Source organism: Eumetopias jubatus, unplaced genomic scaffold (assembly GCF_037043125.1).
Source record: "Eumetopias jubatus isolate StellerSeaLion01/CBP00866 unplaced genomic scaffold, mEumJub1_p1.0 scaffold_9, whole genome shotgun sequence".
In the NCBI taxonomy this organism is placed as follows: Eukaryota; Metazoa; Chordata; class Mammalia; order Carnivora; family Otariidae; genus Eumetopias; species Eumetopias jubatus.
Window position 1 is genome coordinate 39,930,611 of NW_028274815.1, and position 20,545 is coordinate 39,951,155.

The 20,545-nt window shown below is 42.8% G+C and overlaps 1 long non-coding RNA gene across 3 annotated transcripts in view; it reads right to left on the bottom strand.

Moving 5' to 3' along the window:
• Positions 1-869: 869 nt before the first annotated feature.
• The window catches only part of LOC114223485 (uncharacterized), a 54,414-nt gene continuing 34,738 nt past the window's right edge, over positions 870-20,545 (bottom strand). For all 3 annotated transcript variants that reach the window (XR_015768939.1, XR_015768937.1, XR_015768938.1), the window contains one exon: positions 870-1,450. This is a non-coding gene — a long non-coding RNA (uncharacterized LOC114223485). The remainder of the gene's footprint in view (positions 1,451-20,545) is intronic.

The following is a 20,545-nucleotide window of genomic DNA, read 5'->3' on the forward strand; positions in this document are numbered from 1 at the left end:
GAGGATCTGTGTGGATATTGAAATCACCGAGAAATAAAGCTGGAGATAAAACAGTGCTGGAGAGTGAGAATTAATCCAAGTCCTTAAGGAATGAAAGGAGGTGCCCTGGGGTCAGCAGGTGCCCTCAACAAGGAGGGCACCAGTGGATAGCTTGATGAGATTCCAAGGGAGAGTCAGCCAGCCCACTGGTTTTTTACGAGGGAAGCAGGGAGAATGGTTTGGAAGCAGCAATGAAGAGCGAGTGTGATAGTGACCCTCCCCAGGGCCTGAGTCTGAGCTGGAAAGGGGGCAGCCCCGCTTCAGAGGCTCCTGGGGAAATAACCCCTCTCATTCAGTTCCCACATCATTGCCACTTCACCTAAGAAGTTCGAGATACAGTACTTTCTGAACCCACATGTGATGCTGACCTTGGAAATTTTACCCCAAACCACAATTATCTATCCCCACATAATACTGGGACAATTTTTCTCCTCCGTTTACCCAGTAGGTATATATTTGTTATCTCCAGAGCTTGTATTTTAAAATGACCTTTAAAACATGCAATTCTTTTCGTTGTGAGGTCATATCCCTAGGGAAACTTACTAAATCTGTGTTTAAATTTCTTTGCCTATTTTTTCCACCAGTGTATTTGGGTGACCTTTACAAACATACAAATTAGTACTGATTGAGGTCAATTAAGGCTAAGGCATCTTCCGCAGACAGTTGTCATTACTTAGAAAGAGGAAGGATGGGAGGGAGGGAAGGAGGAAGGGACGGAGGGAGAAAGAAAAAGAGAGAGAGAAAGAAAGGGAAGAACACAGGAAGGGGAGGGGATGAAGGAAGGACATGAGTAAGCATGTAAACAAGAAGGCTAAGAACTCCAATGTGAGAATACTTAGAATTAATCTTTTATGAGGGATAATTTTCAGGAACCCACCTCCTCATCATTGCCTTATATTCCACCATTTCTGGTGCGCATCTTTATAGCCCCAGGGTCTGGAACAGTGCCAATAAACATTTGTGGGATGAATGGCCGTTTTTTTCAGAGACCCAACAAAGATGCCCACACAGCTCTTAAGACCTTGGGCCTCTGGTCCTAAGAGACATCAGCCCCCACACCCAGCCCCGGCCCTGCCTCTGCTCCCCCACAGAGCTCCAACTTCTTTTCTCCTGCAACATGTGTGTTCAGAAACACTTTGGCTTTTATTAAATGCAACTCTACTATTACTATGTCACATAACTTAATCTCGTGCCAGGCGCACCCTGGCACAGGACCCTGCTGGGCAGAGGGCCAGATTTGGAGCAAGGTTCTCCTTGCCAGGGAGCAAGTTTGGTTAAGAGATGAGATAGTCACTGCCAGATGCACAAACTCCAGAACGGTTTTCCAGTTGCAGGTTGGACTCCGGGTAGTTTCTGTCTCTGGTGGTGGAGGTTGGAGGTCATCTGAACTGGCAATGAGAAGAAGCAGGAGCTGTAACGGGAAAGTGTAAATAAAACAGAGATGAGGGGAGCTGGTTCTGGCCAGGAGAATGAGAAAATTCCCTGTGTTGTCACTCTTCTACTCCCCTAACCCCATCTGCCTCCAGCAAGCCATTGTGTGGACTAGACTTGGCTTTGAGAGCTCTACCAGTGTGCATTCGATAATATGTGATGAGTTTTTAGACCACAGCATATTGAGGTGGTTGTTGTTGAGCAAACGCACGGTTCGTTGTGTAGCTTCCTGTGTGGTCAGGGAGTTTTAGTTGGTTCCTCCAAACACGGTCTCCGCCATGGCGGCCCACGGCTGTGATTGAGGATCAGGCCTCACAAACCATCCCCTGGGCTGTTGAGTCTAGGATAGAATCCTCATTAAATGACTCAATCCTTGTGAGCTCCAGCGAGATGAAAAGGGAAAACTCTCAGAGCAAGACTCTGCAAGTACCTTTGAAGAGGTCTTAAGTGAAACATCAGTCAATGATAGTGTGGAGAGCAAGTGTTAGCATAAAAAATATTAGCATAAATGCTAGCCTAAAAAAGACACAGCAGAAATGCCAACATCCAATGCTACAGGTGCTCTGCCCTGAATCTGATCACTCAAGGTCTAATCAAATCCGAAGGGACTCTCCACCAATCCCCTCTTATCAGTTCCTTAGCACAACACTTCTCTACTTTGTAGAGCTTGCTGGAACAGATCCTTGGCCCCGCCTCTAGAGATTCTGTTTCAGTAGTTTGTGGAGGGGTGGAGAGCAAAATCATCTTCGGACAAGCCCCCAGATGATGCATATGATGGGGCTCAGGACACGTTACCCCAAAACATGTTCCCTTGGCACAACTGAACACCTTAAGCTGAAGGAGTTTGAGGAAAAAAACAGATGGATGGCTGAATGGTCATTTTGCTGAGAACTGCCAAGAGGATTATCAGAAAACAATATTTGTGTTTGATCCTGATCCGAAGACTTGTGGTTGGACATGCATATCGGTTTCCTTCTTTGTAAAATATGGAGAAGACCCCTCCCCTGGGGATTGTGGTGAGGATTACAGTCAAAGCTAGTAAGTGGGGCACCGGAGCCAAGGTCTGGCTTCTCAGACTCACAGAACAGTGCACGTCCTAGGAACGACCGTGACACGGTTCCCGTGGAATGAGCTCTTCCTGGGTCCAGGCATCGTGCTAACTGCTCCAGAGACAATGCTCCATTTAAACCTCATGCCACCCCCAGGAGGGAGATATTATCACCCCTGAGGAAAGCCAAGCTAAGAGATGAAGTAACTTGCCCAAGTTTGCAGAGCCAGGGGGTTGAACCCAGGTCCCCTCATAATAAGGCTGCTACTACCTCATAAATTGTGGGATTCCTCTCCTCCCACAATCAGTGTCTCTCAGGAAACCATCAGATTGGCTGCCACCCAAATTGGGCTGGAAAGCAAGGAGACCTGGGGTGGAGTACTGGCTCTGCTATCACACCACAATGCCCTGTCTGGACCTGTTTCCTTATCTGTAAAGTGATGTCTAAGGCCCCTCCAGTGCTAAAGTATCTGGACTCTACTACTTTTCCATTTTCCAAGTGGGATTCCAGAAGTTTCTCACACTGCCAGGGTTCCGGCCATAAACCAGGTCCCAGGAGACTAGACTCCTGTAATTCTCTCGGGCTTAGAAAGAAAGGGACTCTATGGAATATCAATAGGGACAGCAGGACCTTAAAAATAGGAAGGACCAGGTGCGCTGCTGGCTCAAATTAGGTGAGTACACCAGTCCTGCCACGTCTTCTCCCTGGCTTTTATTTCTTTATACATGAGATAATTAAGGCCGGGACCAGATGTGTCCCACATGCAACTACTTTGTATCAACACAAATACCTTAAAGGCAGAACAGGTATTTAAATTTTCTCAAGAACAGTCACAACCTAGACTCTACCATTAATACTTTATTCTACTGGCTTTATCACATATCTATCCACGGAGTCATTCATTTATCTGTCTTATTTTTTATATATTACAAAGTAGATTACAGACATCTGTATACTTCCTCCTAAATATTCAAGCATGCATATCATTAACTAAAGTTGAAATATTTGATACATTTTCTTTGATGTAAAATTTACATCCAATGAAAGGCACAAATTTTGAACATATAATAGCTGATTTTTGACAAATGCATTAAATGCATTAAATTGTGTAAAGTAACCCTCCATCAAGATACAGAACACCTCATAAAGTTCTCTCCTGCTCCTTCTCATCATAGATTTCTCCACCCCCCGCCCCACCAAAGGGTAGTTTTGCCCAGAAAAGGCTTTTAGACTAGCTTTATTGAGGTAAAATTCATATACAATACAACGGCAATTCAAAGTATACACTTGGTTGATTCTGACACATGTATACAGTTGTGTAACCACCACCACAATCATAATATAAATATTTTCATCACCCCAAAAGTTCCTTCATGCCTCTTTGAAGCCAATCACCGTTCCCTTACCTTTGGCCCCTAGAAAGCACAGATCTACTTTCTATCACTACAGTTTTGTCTTCTCTAGAATGTCACATAAATATTATCATACAGTATGTAGCCTTTTGCATTTAGTTTCTTTCACTTAGCATCACGCTTTCAGATGTGTGTGTTTCAACAGTTCATTTTTTTCTTATTGCTGAGTAGCATTCCATTGTGTCAATGTATGACAATTTGCTTATCTGGGTTGTTTCTGATTTCTAGAAGTGAAATCCCAGATGCAACAGAGGGGTGGTATGGAGTAAGATTTGGAGATTCAAAGGAAGCACTAATATCTATATTAATCCTCATCTTGTTTGGGGGCAGAAATATATCTAGACCAGAAATCAGCAAATTTATTCAGTAAAGAGCCAATTTATTCAGTAAAGAGCCTTTGCCATCATAGCTCTAGATGATGTGTAGGCAAAAAAAATGTGGCTATGTTCCAATAAAGCTTCCCTTATGGATGCTGAAATTTGAATTATGGAAGTTTCATGTGTCATGAAATACTATTCTTCTTTTGATTTTTTTCAACTAATTAAAAGCATAAAAATTATTCTTACCTGCAGGATGTACAAAGGTGGATGGTGGATTGGATTTGGCACACAGGCCACAGTTTGCTAACTTTCGATCTAGATGAATTCAAAATGCTTTAAAAAAATTATGTTTAACTATGTCTTAAAAATTTAATGGTAACCACCAAAAGAATAGACATAGAATGTATAATTTCCAACCCACAATAAGAAAAGCATGGAAGAAAGAGAGCTGAAGATAGAAAAAAGGAAGAAAGTATGATAGAGAACATACAAACAACGTGACAAGGACAAATCTGGTTGTATAAGTCATCAGAGTACCAATGAATAGGCTAAATTAGCCAACTACATGACCTAGATATTCAGCTTAGGCTAATAAAAAGAAAAAAATTAAGTTATATCTTATTTCCAAAAGGAATATCTAAAAGAAAATTATGCGCAAAGTTTGAAAATGAAGGTAGAAAAAAACAAAACAGATGAACACAGGGGGAAAAAGAGAGAGAGAGAAGCAAACCATAAAACAGACTCTTAACTCTCGAGAACAAACTGAAGTTTAGGAGGATGAGGTGGGCAGGGGATGGGCTAGATGGGTGATGGGGATTAAGCAGTGCACTTGTGATGAGCACTGGGTGTTACACGTAAGTGATGAGTCACTAAATTCTGCTCCTGAAACCAATACCACACTGTATGTTAACTAACTGGAATTTAAATAAAAACTTGAAGAAAAAAAATAAAGGCAGAAGGAAATAGATACCACACAGATAGGTATCATATGTTACATAATAACTATAAAACCAGAAACAACAATTTAAACAACATCACACCCATTAGGATAGTTACTATAAACAAAACGCAAAAAATAGAAAACAACAAGTGTTGGCAAGGATGTGAAGAAACTGGACCGCTCGTGCTAGTGGGAACGTAAAATGGGGCAGCCACTATGGAGAACAAGATGGTGGTTCCCCAAAAAATTAAAAATAGGATTACCACATGATCCAGCAATTCCACTTCTAGGTACATACCCCAAAGAACTGAAAACAAGGACTCGAGATGTTTGTACACCCATGTTCATAGCAGTATTCACAGTAGCTGATGGGAAAGCAGCTCAAGTGTCCCTCAGCAGATGATTAGATAAACAACAAAAGGTAGTCTGTACATACAGTAGAATATGGCTCACTCTTGAAAGGGAAGGAAATTCTGTCACGTGCAGCAACACAGATGAAACTTGAGGACATTATGTATGCAAAATAAACCAGTCACAAAGGGATGACTACTGTATGATTCCACTTACAGGAGGATTCTAGAATAATCAGATTCATAGAGACAGAAAGCCTAATGGCGAATGGCCGCTGCCTGGGGCTGGGAGGAGAGAGGAAGAGGGAGTTGTTACTTAATATATACAGAGTTTCAGTTCTCAAGATGAAAAGAGTTCTGTGGCGGGCGCCTGGGTGGCTCAGTCGGTTGGGCGACTGCCTTCGGCTCAGGTCATGATCCTGGAGTCCCGGGATCGAGTCCCACATCGGACTCCCTGCTCAGCGGGAAGTCTGCTTCTCCCTGTGACCCTCCCCCTTTTCATGCTCTCTCTCTCTCTATCTCATTCTCTCTCTTAAATAAATAAATAAAATCTTTAAAAAAAAAAAGAGTTCTGTGGCTAGATGGTGGTGATGGTTGCACAACAAATGTGATGTACTTAATACCACTGCACTGTACACTTAAAAATGGTGAAAGTGGCAAATTTTAAGTTATGCGTCATTTACTACAATTTTAAAAAATAAAATAGGGACGCCTGGGTGGTTCAGTCGGTTAAACATCTTCCTTTGGCTCAGGTCATGATCCCAATGTCCTGGGATTGAGCCCCACCTTGGGCTCCCTGCTCAGCAGGGAGCCTGCTTCTCCTTCTCCTTCTGCCCCTCCCTCTGCTCATGTTCTCACTCTCGCTCTCTCAAATAAACAAATAAAATAAACAAATAAAATAAAAAGCATCCCAGCAAACATGGATTAGTTCATATTGATAAAAGTCCACTAAAAAGATAGTCATATGCTTCAATGCATGTCACCATAGAGTTCCGAAATGTATCTAATATATAGAAATAAAACATTGTACCCAACAAAGAGAGTACTTATTTTTTCCAGACACCCATGGCCCTTTTACAAACTAGCCATGTATTTGACCACAAAGAGAATCCCAATAAATTCCAGAAAGCATACAAATCTTATTTGGTCACTATGCAATAAAATTAGAAATTCAAAAGTAAAACAAAACACAAAAAGTAGCAAAATAAAAATCTTTTCACTGGAAATTTTAAAGCCTCTTTTAAAGTAACTCTTGTGTTGAAAAGGAAATTATAAACTAGAAATAAGCCAAAATGAGACTGTGTTTCCAGGGACACATGGGACCTGATCCAAGTGGAGTCAGGGGAAATTTATTAGAAATAAGAAGGACTCAGAATAAATGAAGGAAGCATTAAAATCAAGAAGCTGGAATGAAAGATCAGCAAAAATAAACCCAAAGAAATTAAGTGGATGGAATATAAAAATTAACAGAATTTAATGAAGTGGAACACTCACATCGAAAATAAACTTAATAAACAAAATCTTGATCTTTGAAAAGATCATATTGCTATAGACAAATCTAACTAAATTTCATAAATAAGATATAAGAATAAAAATTTAAAGAATAATTAACTTTTGAAATGAAAAAGGAAACACAATTATTGAGATTTTAAAGCATTCTAAAAATTACTAAAAAGAAATTAATGTTAATAAAAAATTTTTAAATCTAGGTCAAAATGCAGAATTTCCTAGGAAGATGCAAATTACCAAAATTTGTCTAAGAGGAGACAGAAAACCTGAATAGGCCAATAAACACAGAAGAGATCAGAACTGTTGTCAAAGTTCTTTCCCTTTAACAAAAAACCAAAACCAGGCTCAGATGGCTTCATTGGTGAATTACATCTGATTTTCAAGGACCTGACTGTCTCTGTGGTACATAAATTCTTTCAGAGTGTAGGAAACATAAGTCTACAAGTCTAGATGCCAAGCTGGAAAGATGGCATATGTGTCTAATGGGGGCTCTGGGAAGCCAGCTAGAGTTAGAAGCCCAGTTTTTTGGGCAAAAACACTTGTGCAAGGGAAAGAGTGGCAGCCGGGTTAGGCAGGGGAAGCTGTCAGACCAGGATGCAGATCTGACCAAGTCTTTGCCCACCCAGTGAGAAGCCCCAGAGCAGAGACTGACCATTAGAGGAGTCCCGCACTGAGCAGAAATAGCTAGGCATGCACCTTCCTCAGTCTTGCTTACTCAGTACTTGGAAACAACTGAGAAAAGTTTGACCTTGGCTCACCACAGCACATTATAAAAAAAGGAAAGAAACCAACAAAGAAGGAAGGGAAACTATGGACTAATTGCACTAAAAAGTTAAAGGCCCAACATTCTAAGTAAACTATCAGCAAATTGAATCCAATGGTCTTTTCAAAAGATTATACATAGAAGACTGCAAAGATGGTTTTAAGGAGAGAATCTATTAATTTGCTACATTAATAGATTAAAAGGCAGAAAAGATTATTCCCCTCACAATAAATGCCTTGATAAATGGATCTGATAAAATGTGTGCCTATTTCTAAATAAGGACATAAAATTCTTGGCAAGCTGGCAGTAGAAGGGAACTTTCTTACCTTGATAAAGCCTAGCTACCAAAAACCGTTAGCAAACATCCTATTCAATGGTGAAAAATCAGACATTCTAGAAATACCAGGAATGAAACAAAGTTGCCCATGATCACTATTACTAGTGACCAGACTACTGGTGATCCTAACCAATTCAATTAGGAAGAAAAAAAAGGAATTAAAAAATTGCCATTTATTGTTTTAAAATTAATTGTGATGATGGTTGAACAACTGTGAATATGCCAAAAAAACCCATCAAATTTTGCCCTTTAAATGGGTAAGTTGTATAGTATGTGAATTATATCTCCAAACACTGTTAAAATCGTTACTTTGTCCGAGACTTACTACTTAAAAGATATTGTCAACTTAGAAAATCAAATAGAACACACTTAAAAACTCATAAACGTGAGAGGGTTTAGAAAAGTGGCCAAATACAAAATCAACTTACAAAAATCATGTTCTAATAAACAAACAATAGCCAATTTCTTTTTTTTTTAAGATTTTATTTATCCACTTGAGAGAGAGAGAATGAGAGAGAGCACGAGAGGGAAGAGGGTCAGAGGGAGAAGCAGACTCCCTGCTGAGCAGGGAGCCCGATGCGGGACTCGATCCGGGGACTCTAGGATCATGACCTGAGCCGAAAGCAGTCGCTCAACCAACTGAGCCACCCAGGCACCCTAGCCAATTTCACAACGTCGAAAAAGAAGGGGGGTGGAATCCCATTTACTCCACGTAGAAAGACTAAACAGCCAAGGCTAGACCTAATAAGAAATGTGGAGGACTTAAATTTTAAAGACAGGACTTGACTGATGAACAAAAGTTGAGGTAAAAAGCATAGCAGCCAAATTATTCCTGCACCCCATCTTCCCTCTGGGAATGGCTGGAGTGGAAATTCCCTTTAGAAGAGCCTGTGGACATCACAGGGACCAGGAAGAATGTGACTAATGAAGTATATAAAATGCCCAGGACAAAGTCTGGCAAAGAGTGAGCACTCAAAAAATGTTAATTATTTTTCCAGATTCCACATATAGCCAGAACTCAGGGGCACAGAAATGGAAACTTGAACTTGATCCTGCAATGTCGGTGGGTTGATTGGGATGGTGGAAATGCTCTGAAAGGAGTATGACCCTTCCTTGAAATAAATGTGCCACTTAGAGACTGGATATATGAGCTCACGGGGAGATAAGTCATAGTTCAGAGATGGAATCAGTGTGTGCGTTTGAGGGTGGATTTCTGAAACCTGAGGTTCTTGGGCATTTATCTATCTATTCAGGGTAACACTGACCCAACCTACATGGCACCACTGGGAACTGTACAGAAAACAGGTGGATCATAGAAGGGTTTTCATTCATTCATCTTTTATTCATTCATTCAAAAAATAATTATTGGGTTCCAAACTATTCTTAGCACCTGCAAGGAGCTAGGGGGAAAAGGGAACTGTATAAGGTAAAGACTCTTTCCAGTCTAGTAGAGCAAGAGCAGGATACAAGGAGACCTATAAAGTTGGATGAAGGACCAGGCAAGAGATTTAGAAGCAAGGCCACGGGTAGGTAAACTATAGGGACAGGCATGTGGGAACATGACGCAAAAAAGAGGCCCAAGATTGGGAACAGATTTCAACAGCTGTTCTCACTTCTCAGACGGGCAAATATTTAAAGATTGACACCACCAGCTATTGCTGGGGTGTGCAGAACCGACTCTCCCATCTTGCTGGGATGGTGTAAATTTGGGCCAACTTTTCTGGAGGGCAACCTCACAAGAACTTAAAACATACACACATATCACTCAGCAATTTCAAACCAGGCATTTATCCCATGGGAATAATTGGACAAATGAAAGCAGATGTCAGTACCCATACAGCATATTCATTGTACCATTGCCTGAAGAGGAAAAAATTGTAATCCTTGGATCAGTCAGAAGCTCATCCTTGAACCAGCCATGATGGTCACAGGGATCGGTTCCCTTGATTGACCAAATCTCAGTCACACATCTCTCCTCTTTTGCCAGGGGATGGAGGAGAAACATGCTGGACAGTCGAGGATTAGATTAGGGGAGGAAGTTTCCCAAAAGGGGGGGGAAAGGAAGAACACTGTTACCAGAAAACTGGGGATGAGAAAACCTGTTGAATAAACAAAATCTATAGCTACTTCTGTACACTGGAGGAGGAAGAGCTGGTGCAGCGGGAGGCATGTTTCAGGCAGAGGGAATAGACCCTGCTTCACAGAGCCTCAGAGAGCCTTCATAGTCTGTGATGAAACTCCTTGTCCTGAGAGGATGTATAGGGACGTTGGGGAAGGTCAGCCCTTAAAAAGGAGACCCAGACTGGTGAATGCAGCCATATGAATAACTGAATAACTTGAAAGGTGTGGCTGAGGCTATGGGGTGGCTGTGAGAGAAACACAAACAAGACAAGTGAGAATGCTTTGAGTGGGTTACGAGAGTTTTGGACCTCGGATGGGTTAGGTCATGTCCACACATGTCAGCGTGTGGCTAGAACTGCGGGTTCCACCTGCTGCCTGGTGACATGGGACACACAACTTAGCCACTTGAAAACTCAATTTCCTCATCTCTGACTCTGAGAGAGGAAACCAATCTTACGGGCTGGCTGGGAGGATTTCACAAGATCGTGTAGGTGAAAACCCCCGACACCGTGCCAGGGATCAGGAGTTGAATCTAAGCAAGGAGACGGGCATGCCAGAAGTAGCTCCCAAATTTAGACAGAAGGGGAAAAAATGCAAACAGAAGACCTTCATTATGGTGGCCTCAGGAAGTCTGAAAGCCAGAGCTTTGTTCTAGGGCAAAAGGAGCCGTGGAATTTAACCTGGAGGCAGTAATGAGAGTTATCATTGTACTTGACCTGAAACTACGTTGAAAAACCAGAACTTGCCCCTCTGCAAGTTCTTAACTGTACAAACAGAACAGCTGTTTACTTTTAGGTTTTCAGTCTTCATGCACACTTTTGCTGGCACCCTGCAGAACAGGAGCTAATTAAACTCCCCAAGGCAAGGACAGGGTCTCCCCCACACCGCTTCCCCTCCCCCCCCCCCCGTATTCCACTTCGCCCTGTGCCAAGAGCACCACAGGCTTTGCGTACCCTCCCTCAAGACCAAGGATGGACAAAGCTTACAATGGCTGCCGTGAATCTCCTCACCTCTAACTCCAGCCCAGGGAGCCTTCTGCCAACAGGGCAGTGAGCCTGTGTTGCCCCACCCCTCCTGACCCCCATGTGGTGCCTGTGTGGAAAGAGCACTGAGTCCGGAGCACAAAGGCTGCTCTGTTGGTGTGGTATTGGGCAAGCCCCTGGCCTCTCCAGGCCCCTTTCCTCACTCTTAAAAGGGAGGCGGTAATACCTCGGATAGCAGTGGGGACTGAGAGAAACCTTGCGACGACAGAGCCCCCCGGGCAGCCAGGCCCTGTGTAGGTGCTCGACGTTAGGACCTGCTGCCTCCCACAGGGCTTTACAGAGAGTCAGCGCGGCGCTCTATGACCTGGGGTGGGAAGACGATGGCCCGCATGGCTCAGGCTACCAGGCACAAAAGTGAAGACAAGAAGCAGCAATCATTTCTTAGAGCTCCTCTTGGCATTTTCCATCTGGGCTCTGAAGTGAAGCGCTGGCCCCGGACACCAGGATTTCCCTGCCCGTGTCCAGATGGACAACTGATACGTCGGCCGGGAAACCTCAGAGGTGTTCTGTGGAACAGGAGGGAAGCACCTCAGGAGAGTGTGCCCGTGGGAGAGTAGAAGGGAGTAGAACAAGGAAGAAGTTTGCTTTCCCTGCCTTGGCTCTCATCACACGCCCTGGGGCTCACCCCTCACATTGGAGCCCAGCCACCACCACCACAAGCCCCCCACTGCCCGGCAGAGGGCTCCCCCTAGAAGTGGAGCAGACACTCTACCAAAAAAGATGCTAGTGCTCTGTGGCAAACAGTTCCATTCCCATGGCATTCGCGAAACGTTTCCTCTGTGCTTGGCTCTGTGCTGGGCGCTTTGGAAAGAAACAAGACATGAGAGAAAGGACCCACCACCGCAAGGTACTCGTGATAAACAGCTGTATTTGTACAGCCAGCCTTGGAGAGGGACTTCCCTAGGTCTACCAAGTAACATGGTGTCCCTAGGCTCGCCTTCACTGATGCCCAGTGTCCAGAGGGATGACCTGAGTGACACGGGGGTGGGGTTCACTGGAGTGTGCACAGACACTGGCCAAGGTGGCGGGGGGACCCTGGAGGTTGGCTCAGGTTACCCGGCTGGAGAGAAGACACCAGATCTGGGCAGTGCAGACTCAGCGGCAGGAAGGCTGGGTCAGGGACATAGGCTAGCCAGCAAAGGGTGACAGAGACTCCTTCAGGGACGTGATGGGTCAGGCCCAGCGGACAGGGAGGCTCCAAGGCCAGGCGCCAGGCTGGGGGTGTGCTTAGGATGAGGGGGGGCTGGCTGCTCACTTCTGACTCCCGAGGATGAAGCCTCCTCCTCTCCCTTCTTTTCCTTCCTTTCTTTGATTTGGCAACTTTTTACTAGATTGTTTCCCCAACAGCAGGATTTCTTGGAAACGTTACCACACCAACGTGTACGGTGAGTCTGAAAACTTCTTGCTCTTTGGTATTACTTGGGTGTCACAAAGCATTTCTGCTGAGGGAAAGGAGCAGGTGCATGCCCAGGCTCTTGTTGATCTTGTGATAGTTAATTCTACCAGAGGGGCCAGTGAAACTTCGAGAGGACCCATGCTGGCTGCAATGTAGGAAACTCCCTGCTCTTGTCAGTAGCACGGCAGCCATCTCTCAGGTGGACTGCTGGCACTGAAGAGTTACGTATTTCTTTCAGCTCTCTTGAGTTGGGCTCCAAAGCTCAGGGTCAGATGATCTGATCCTTCTCTCACTTATGCCAGCCTCAGGCCTCATGAAGCCTCGAGGCTCTTTCCAGAGCATTACATCCCTCACAGAGTAAAGGGAGGCAGATAGAACCAGTCGGGAGCTTGTGCCTAGCCGCCTAGGATGGAACCTTCCTGCTCCTCACCACAGCCTGGCACGCTCAGCCTATGAGTTCCAAAGAACTCGTGCCCAAGCATGTTGGGATCTGAATGCAATCTTTCTAGACAATAGATGCCTAGCCTGCCTCCCTTATCCTACTGACCAACCCCCCCCCCCCCCCGCCACCCATGCTGGCCGGAACTATTTAAAACACCAGTCTGAGCCATCCCTGCAGTTGAAAAGCCTCTCTGATCTCAGCCATCACATCCCTAGCCCCAAACACCCTCGGTTCCAATAAACTGCTCGGAATGGTTCTAATTCCCCTACCACCACGTACCCCCAGCTCCTGACGATGACACCTCTCCTGGAAAATCATTACTCATTCTCCTAGATCCGGGGCACCTTTTCCCCTGTTTTGTTTCCTGAAGCCCACTGCCCCAGCCTCTATAATAGTACTCACTGCCCACGCTGGGGTTACGGTGCCCCTGCTGTTGACTCAGCTATCCCCCTGCCACCCGCTAAGGCAGCCTGAAGGCAGGGGCTGAGCTTAGCATCAAAGTAGGTGCTCACTACATATCCATTGCTGAAAGTAAGACAGAGGTGAGAAGCTCTAACTAGAGAAGAATGATTATAGTGCATTGATTACCTACCACACGACAGTGTTCAAAGCTCAGTTAAAATCACAGCAACCCTCTGAGAAAAATATTATTACAATCTTCACTTTACAATTATGGAAACGAAAGCACAGAATGGTTAAGTAACACAAAATCTACTAAATAATAAAGCCAGGATTTGAAGCCAATCTCTGCTCTCAGCCACAATATATATGCTTTTCCAACTAAGTAGGAATGAGATCAAGAACTAAATTTAAAAGCTTTGAGGCTTCAGCATCAAATAGGCCAGGGCATAAACTTTGGCTCTGACCTTGACCTTACTGAACCAAGCTGATCATCAATTTCCCCAAATGTAAAATGGGCACCATAATAGTTTGTTGCCTTATCAACAGTTTGGTTGAATTTAAAATTATATAGATCTGCTATAATCTACAGCAGGAATGCCGCCGTGCTGTGGCCTTGTGAGGTTTTTAGAACTGCTGCCACCAACCCTAATCTTAACCCTTGAGAAATAACGTTCACAGAGAATTACCTGGAGAATAGGCAGGATATCTCCTCCTTCAGAGTTGAGTGAGTCAGACTAATAAAGGCTATGCTCCTGGACTCCTTTTTGTGAATACTGACTTTCCCTCAAAGTATTCCACTTGCTTTCATTATCACTCCCCTTGGGTGCTTGGCCCTCGGCCATGTATTTGAGATGCCTGGGTTTATTGTGGGCATGTTGTAGTGGATGCCTTGAACCTGACTCAGTTTCCCTTATGTGAGGATCATAGGGACCCTTGTCTAATGCAGGGATTGTCTTCATCACAAGCACAGTGCTAAAACGAGGGGACGTATTTTGGTCTTAATTGCTGGTAGCAGAATTCTTCTTAGGTAGGCAACAGTCCTTGTTTGGGAAAATATTTTGATAAGCTGAAAGCATGGGGGTAAGACGCCCAAGAACTGGATGGTTTTATAGGTCAAGCAACTCAGGGTAAGGCACACGATTGAGCCAAAGAGGGGGATTTGACTTCTGAGAAGGAGGAGAGGAGCCAGGGGAGGAGTAAGAAGGGGGTCTGTGAGGTGGCCAATGAGGTGAAGGCCAGGGGCACAGGCGTTTGCTGCTTGCTGGGGCGGCCATAACAGAGCACCGCAGACTGGGGGGCTTACACAACATGAATGTATTTTCCTTCGGTTCTGGAGGCTGGAAGTCCAAAATCAAGGTGTGGGCAGGGTTGGTTTCTTCTAAAGCCACTCTGGTTGGCTTGCAGGTGGCCGCCTTCTCCCTGTGTCTCCCCACAGTCTTTCCTCTGTGCATGTCCGTGTCTTAATCCCCCCTTCTCATAAAGACATCAGTCATGTTGGATTAGGGCCAACCTAATCACCTTACTTGAACTTCACCTTTAAAAAGCCTATTTCCAAATACAGTCACATTCTGAGGCACTAGGGCGTTAGGACTTCAACACATAAGTTTTGGGGGGAGCACAGTTCCACCCATCTGAGGAGCCACAGGATATTTGAAGACTGCCTTCCATCCGATCCTGTTTTCCTGTAAAAATCTTCACTAACTACTTCGTGTAAGTGGAGTCTTTTGCAGACGTCCAAAGAAAGGTGAGCCTCGCATCTGGAAGCCAGATGGTATAGAACAGATCCCCCTTGTGAGATCAAGAACCTTGAGAAAGTAAGCCTCCAGGGAAACTGAAAGAAACTTGGGTCATGCTTGGGACCTCCCCTGGGTTTGGAGATCTCAGCTGGCATCTGGTTTGCATCACTGATCATGTTTCCCTCTTGGCTTTGATCGCCAGGAAACCTGGAGGCAGATTGGAGTTCCCTTATAATACTCGTGCAGAGTTACTTCCCATGCTGTATCCCACCATTTGGCCTTTATTTTCTCTTGCCCCTCCATTGTGGACCTTTCTTGTCTTTGACATCCATTCCTTTGAAGCATTTCACCCCACTCCATACAGTCCCTACAGATCTGTCATTCATAGTACCCAGCCCCATCTTTTACCCCCATCACAGTGATGTGGGTATGTGACTCAAGCTGGCCAAAATGCCCCACCCACATGACTACAGGCCTGGCTATGTAACTCAAGATGGGCCTCAGTTTGATATGGGGAGAGAGATCCTCTTAGTTATGTGCTAAGTTCAAAGGGTCATGAATCTGAGGTTTCCAGAGGCTATCTTTCCTATCATATGGACACAACCTCATTTAGTATAAGGCCACGCAGAGGTAAGCAGAGCTGAAAAGGGAGAAGAGACAGAGCCTTGAGAGTATATTTGAGCTTCAAGATCTAGCTAGACCTATAGCTGGATCCACCCCTAGATCTACCCATAATTGGAGTCAAATTCTCTTTTCCCACCAGGCACTGGGATGCAGACTGGAGGTAGGTATCAGATTAGCTGTTTCCCACTTCAAGTCTAGAAGGGAGCCTTCAATTTGAACACAAGGCCAAAGGGCTGGGAAACAGAAAGAAACTTGGGTCGTGCTTGGGACTTCGCCTGGTCATGGTCATGGCCTTTGACCCATGGCATGATTATCTCTGAGTCAGAAACCTTAAGGGAAAGTCCAGTTCAAAGACCATGACCAGGAATAGACTTCTGGAGTTTGTTACTAGTTAACAGAGTTTGTAAACTCAAATAGAACATCTTCTCACTAGGATTCGGGGGATATTATACATCCAGAAAATCTCAAGCTTGGTGGACAGTGGTGTGTGACTGCATAAATCCCGTAGCAGCCCGAGGCCCAAAAATTATTCTGAAAGGAAGTGGCCATTAAATGGGGAGGCTTCCCTACACCTTACTCAGAAGTGGCCATGGAAATCCCAAAGCAAGGGGTTTCTTTGCAATTAGTAGGAAGGGGGTGGTTGGGTTGTCTGACCCAGAAGACTGCCTGGGTCTGTCTTTGTTCCTACCTTGCAGAACATAGAATGTACCAGAGCTGCTTTGTATGATTTTTCCTTCTCCTCATTGCTGAATGGGAAACTTATGGCAGTATTTCTGCTGTCCCTTTGTCATTGGGTCTTGGGTATGCCGGGGGTGGTGGTGATGGGGGTTAGACTTATCTTTTGGCACTAGGGTGCCAAATCCATGAAAGGCTGCTTTGGAACCTCATGAAAGGGGAAAATGCATCATCAGAAATCCTCAACTTTGGACTGAGTGTGGCAACTAGCATGATTTTGGTTTTATAGTTTTTGTTTATAGAGTCATTTTATCATGCTACTTAGAAGTCTTTATAAAATTATATTTATGGGAAGAAGGGTGATTTTGTTTGTCAAGCTTCTTTCCCAGGAGGAACCTCTTTTCTGGCCCCACGTGGTCTCAGAGGGTCTAGGGGTCAAAATACTTCCACCCCTATTTCCATTTTCACAGAGGTGGAACCTAGCCCAGGATGGCCAATCAGAAGATTCCATCTGTCTATCCATAGTGACTGGTTCAGTTATGGACCTGTCACAAGCAAGGCCAAACATGATTGACATATGAGCATGAGTTAAGAGAGGTCCTCTTAACACAGACAATGCTGAAGAAGTAAAAGCAGCTTTAAATTCAGCATTGGACCCTCTTTTCTTAAAGGTTCTTCAGTCATTCTACCAACAGAGATTTTTCATTAGCTGTTTTACCTCATGGAAGTTTGGAGGCTCAGATCATTAGTTTTCCTTTGACCATGGCATGAGTTGTTTAGATTATATGTTTTAATTTCCAAATGTATATATTTTTTGTTGTTAGTGATTACTTCACTGTTTGAGAACATGATCTCTATGAATCTGTATGTGATCTGTATGTCCAGTTTTTTGAACTTGGCTTAGACTTGCTTTTCATATCAATATGTGGCCGATTTTTGTAAAACATATCATGGATTCTTGAAAAGAATCTTTTCCTAAATTGATTAATGCAGAGTTCTGTGTAAGTCAAACATTATTTTTGTTGATCGAGTCATCAGTAGTCTTACAGATTTTATTTTTATTTTTATTTTTTATCTACTTGGTCTGTAAATTACAGAAAGATGTGTTAAAATCTCCTATTATGATGGTGGATACGTCAATTTCTCCTTGTCATTCTAATTTTTGCTCTCTATTTGTTAAAAACACCAGTTTCTTGAGAGCAGTTTTAGGTTTGCAGCTAAATTTTATTCTTTCAGATTTTCTACATAGACAATCATGTTATCTGTGAACAAAGACACTTGTAGTTCTTCCTTCTCAACCAGTATACCCTTTATTTCCTTTTCTTGTCTTATTGTACCAATTAGGATTTCCAGTACAATGTCGAAAAAGAGTAGTGAAAAGGGACATACTTCCTTGTTCTTGATTCTAGTGGGAAACCTTCTAGTTTCTCACCATTAAGTATGACATTAGCTGGAGGTACCTTGGAGGTCTTTTTTTTTTTTTTTAAATCAAATTGTGGACATTTTCCTCTATTCCTAGTTTACTGAGAGTTTTTATCATGAGAGGATGTTGGATTTTGTCAAACACTTTTTCTACATCTGTTGACATGCTCATGTAATTTTTCTTCTTTAGCTTGTGATGGATTACATTAACTGATTTTCAAATGTTGAACCAGTCTTTCACACCTGAGATAAATCCCACTTGGTTGTTATATATATTTTTTCCTACATTGTTAAATTCAATTTGCTAATATTTTGTTGAGGATTTTTATATCTGTGTTTATGAGAGATATTGGTCTGTGGCCTTCTTTTCTTATAATGTCTTTGTCTGGTTTTAGTATTGGGGTGATACTGGCCTCATAGAATAAGTTAAGGAAGAATTCCCTTTGCTTCTATAATCTGAAAGAGATTGTATAGAACTGATATTTCTTCCTTAAATGTCTGGTAGAATTCACCAATGAACTCATCTGGGCCTAGTATTTTCTGTTAATTATCCTATTAATTATTGATTTAATTTACTGGCTTTAGGCCTATTCAGACTGTCTACTTTTATACCACACTATACTATAACACCCGTGTAGGTGTTGACCGATTGCGTCTTTCAAGGAAAGACATTTTATCTAGGTTACCAAATTTGTGGGCATAAAGTTTTTCACAGTATTCCTTTATTATCCTTTTAATGTCTGAAGGATCTGTAGTGATGTCAACTCTTTCATTTCTAATGTTAGTAACTTGCATCTTCTCTCCTTTTCTCCTTTGTTAACCCGGTTAAAGGCTTATCAATTTTAGTGGTCTTTTCAAACAACCAGTTTTTGGTTTCGTTGATTTTCTCCATTGATCTCTTGTTCTCAATTTATTGATTTTTTTTCTCTTTTCTTCTGCTTATTTGGATGTAATTTGCTCTTTTTTTTCCTTGTTTCCTAAGGTGGAAGCTTCAATCATTGATTTTAGATCTTTCTTCTTTTCTAATATATGCTTTCAGTGCTATAAATTTCCCTCAGCTTTTGCTGCATCCCACAAATTTTGAAAAATTGTGTCTTCATTTTCATTTAGTTCAAAATAATTTTACATTTCTCCTGAGATTTCTTTTTTGACCCATGTGGTTTTTTTTTTTTAAGATTTTATTTATTTATTTGAGAGAGAGAGTGAGAGAGAGCAGGAGAGTGGAGGAGAGGGAGAAGCAGGCTCCCCACTGAGCAAGGAGCCTGACGCAGGACTCAATCCCAGGACCCTTAGATCATGACCTGAGCCAAAGGCAGACGCTTAACCAACTGAGCCACCCAGGTGCCCAACCCATGTGTTATTTAGAAGTGTGTTGTTTAGTCTCCATGTCTTTGAGGGATTTTCCAGTTATCTTTCTGTTATTGATTTCTAGTTTAATTCCATTATGGTCTGAAAGCAGACTTTATATAATTTCTATTCTTTTACATTTCTTATTTATTTATTTATTTATTTATTTGAGAGAGAGAGTGAGCAAGTGAGTGAGAGAGAGCAAGAGCGGGGGTCAGGTGGGAAGAGGCAGAGGGAGAAGCAGACTCCCCACTGAGCAAGAAGCCCAATGCGGGGCTCAATTCCAGGACCCCAAGATCATGACCTGAACCGAAGCCAGACGTTTAACTGACTGAGCCACCCAGGTGCCCCTGTTCTTTTAAATTTCTTAAGTTGTGTTTTATGGCCCAGAATGTGGTCTCTCTTAGTGAATGTTCCATATGAACTTTAAAGGAATGTGTGTTGGATGAAGTAGTCTATAAATGTCAGTTATATCCAGTTGATTGATGGTGTCATTGAATTCAACTATGTCCTTATTGACTTTCTGCCCACTGGTCCATTTCTGATAGATGGATGTTGAAGTTTCCAACTATAATAGTGGATTCATCTATCTCTCCTTGCAGTTCTATCACTCATTGCCCCACATATTTTGACATTCTGTTGTTAGGTGTATGACCATTAAGGATTGTTGTTATGTCTTTTTGGGGACTTAACTACTTTGTCATTATGTAATGTCCATATATCTCTGATAACTCTCCTTGCTCTGAAATTAATAGAGCTACTCCTGCTTGCTTTTGATTAGTGTTCGTGTGGTATATTTTTCTTCATCCATTCACTTGTAATTTATGTGTCTTTATAGTTAAAGTGGGTTTCTTGTAGATAACATTTGTTGGGTCTTCTTTTTTGGTACACTCTGATGTTTTCTGTCTTTTAACTGGTGCACTTAGACCATTGACATCCAAAGTGATTATTGATATAGTCAGATCAATATTTACCATATTTCCTACTGTTTTCTCTTTGTTGCCCTTGTTCTTTGTTCCTATTTTTGTCTTCCACTTTTTTCCTGCCTTTTGTAATTTTAATTACACATTTTATATGATTCTATTTTCTCTTCTTTCTTAAAATATCAGCTATGCTCTTTGTTTTTTTTTTTACTTTTTTTAGTAGTTTCCCTGGAGATTGTAATATATATTTACAACTAATCCAAG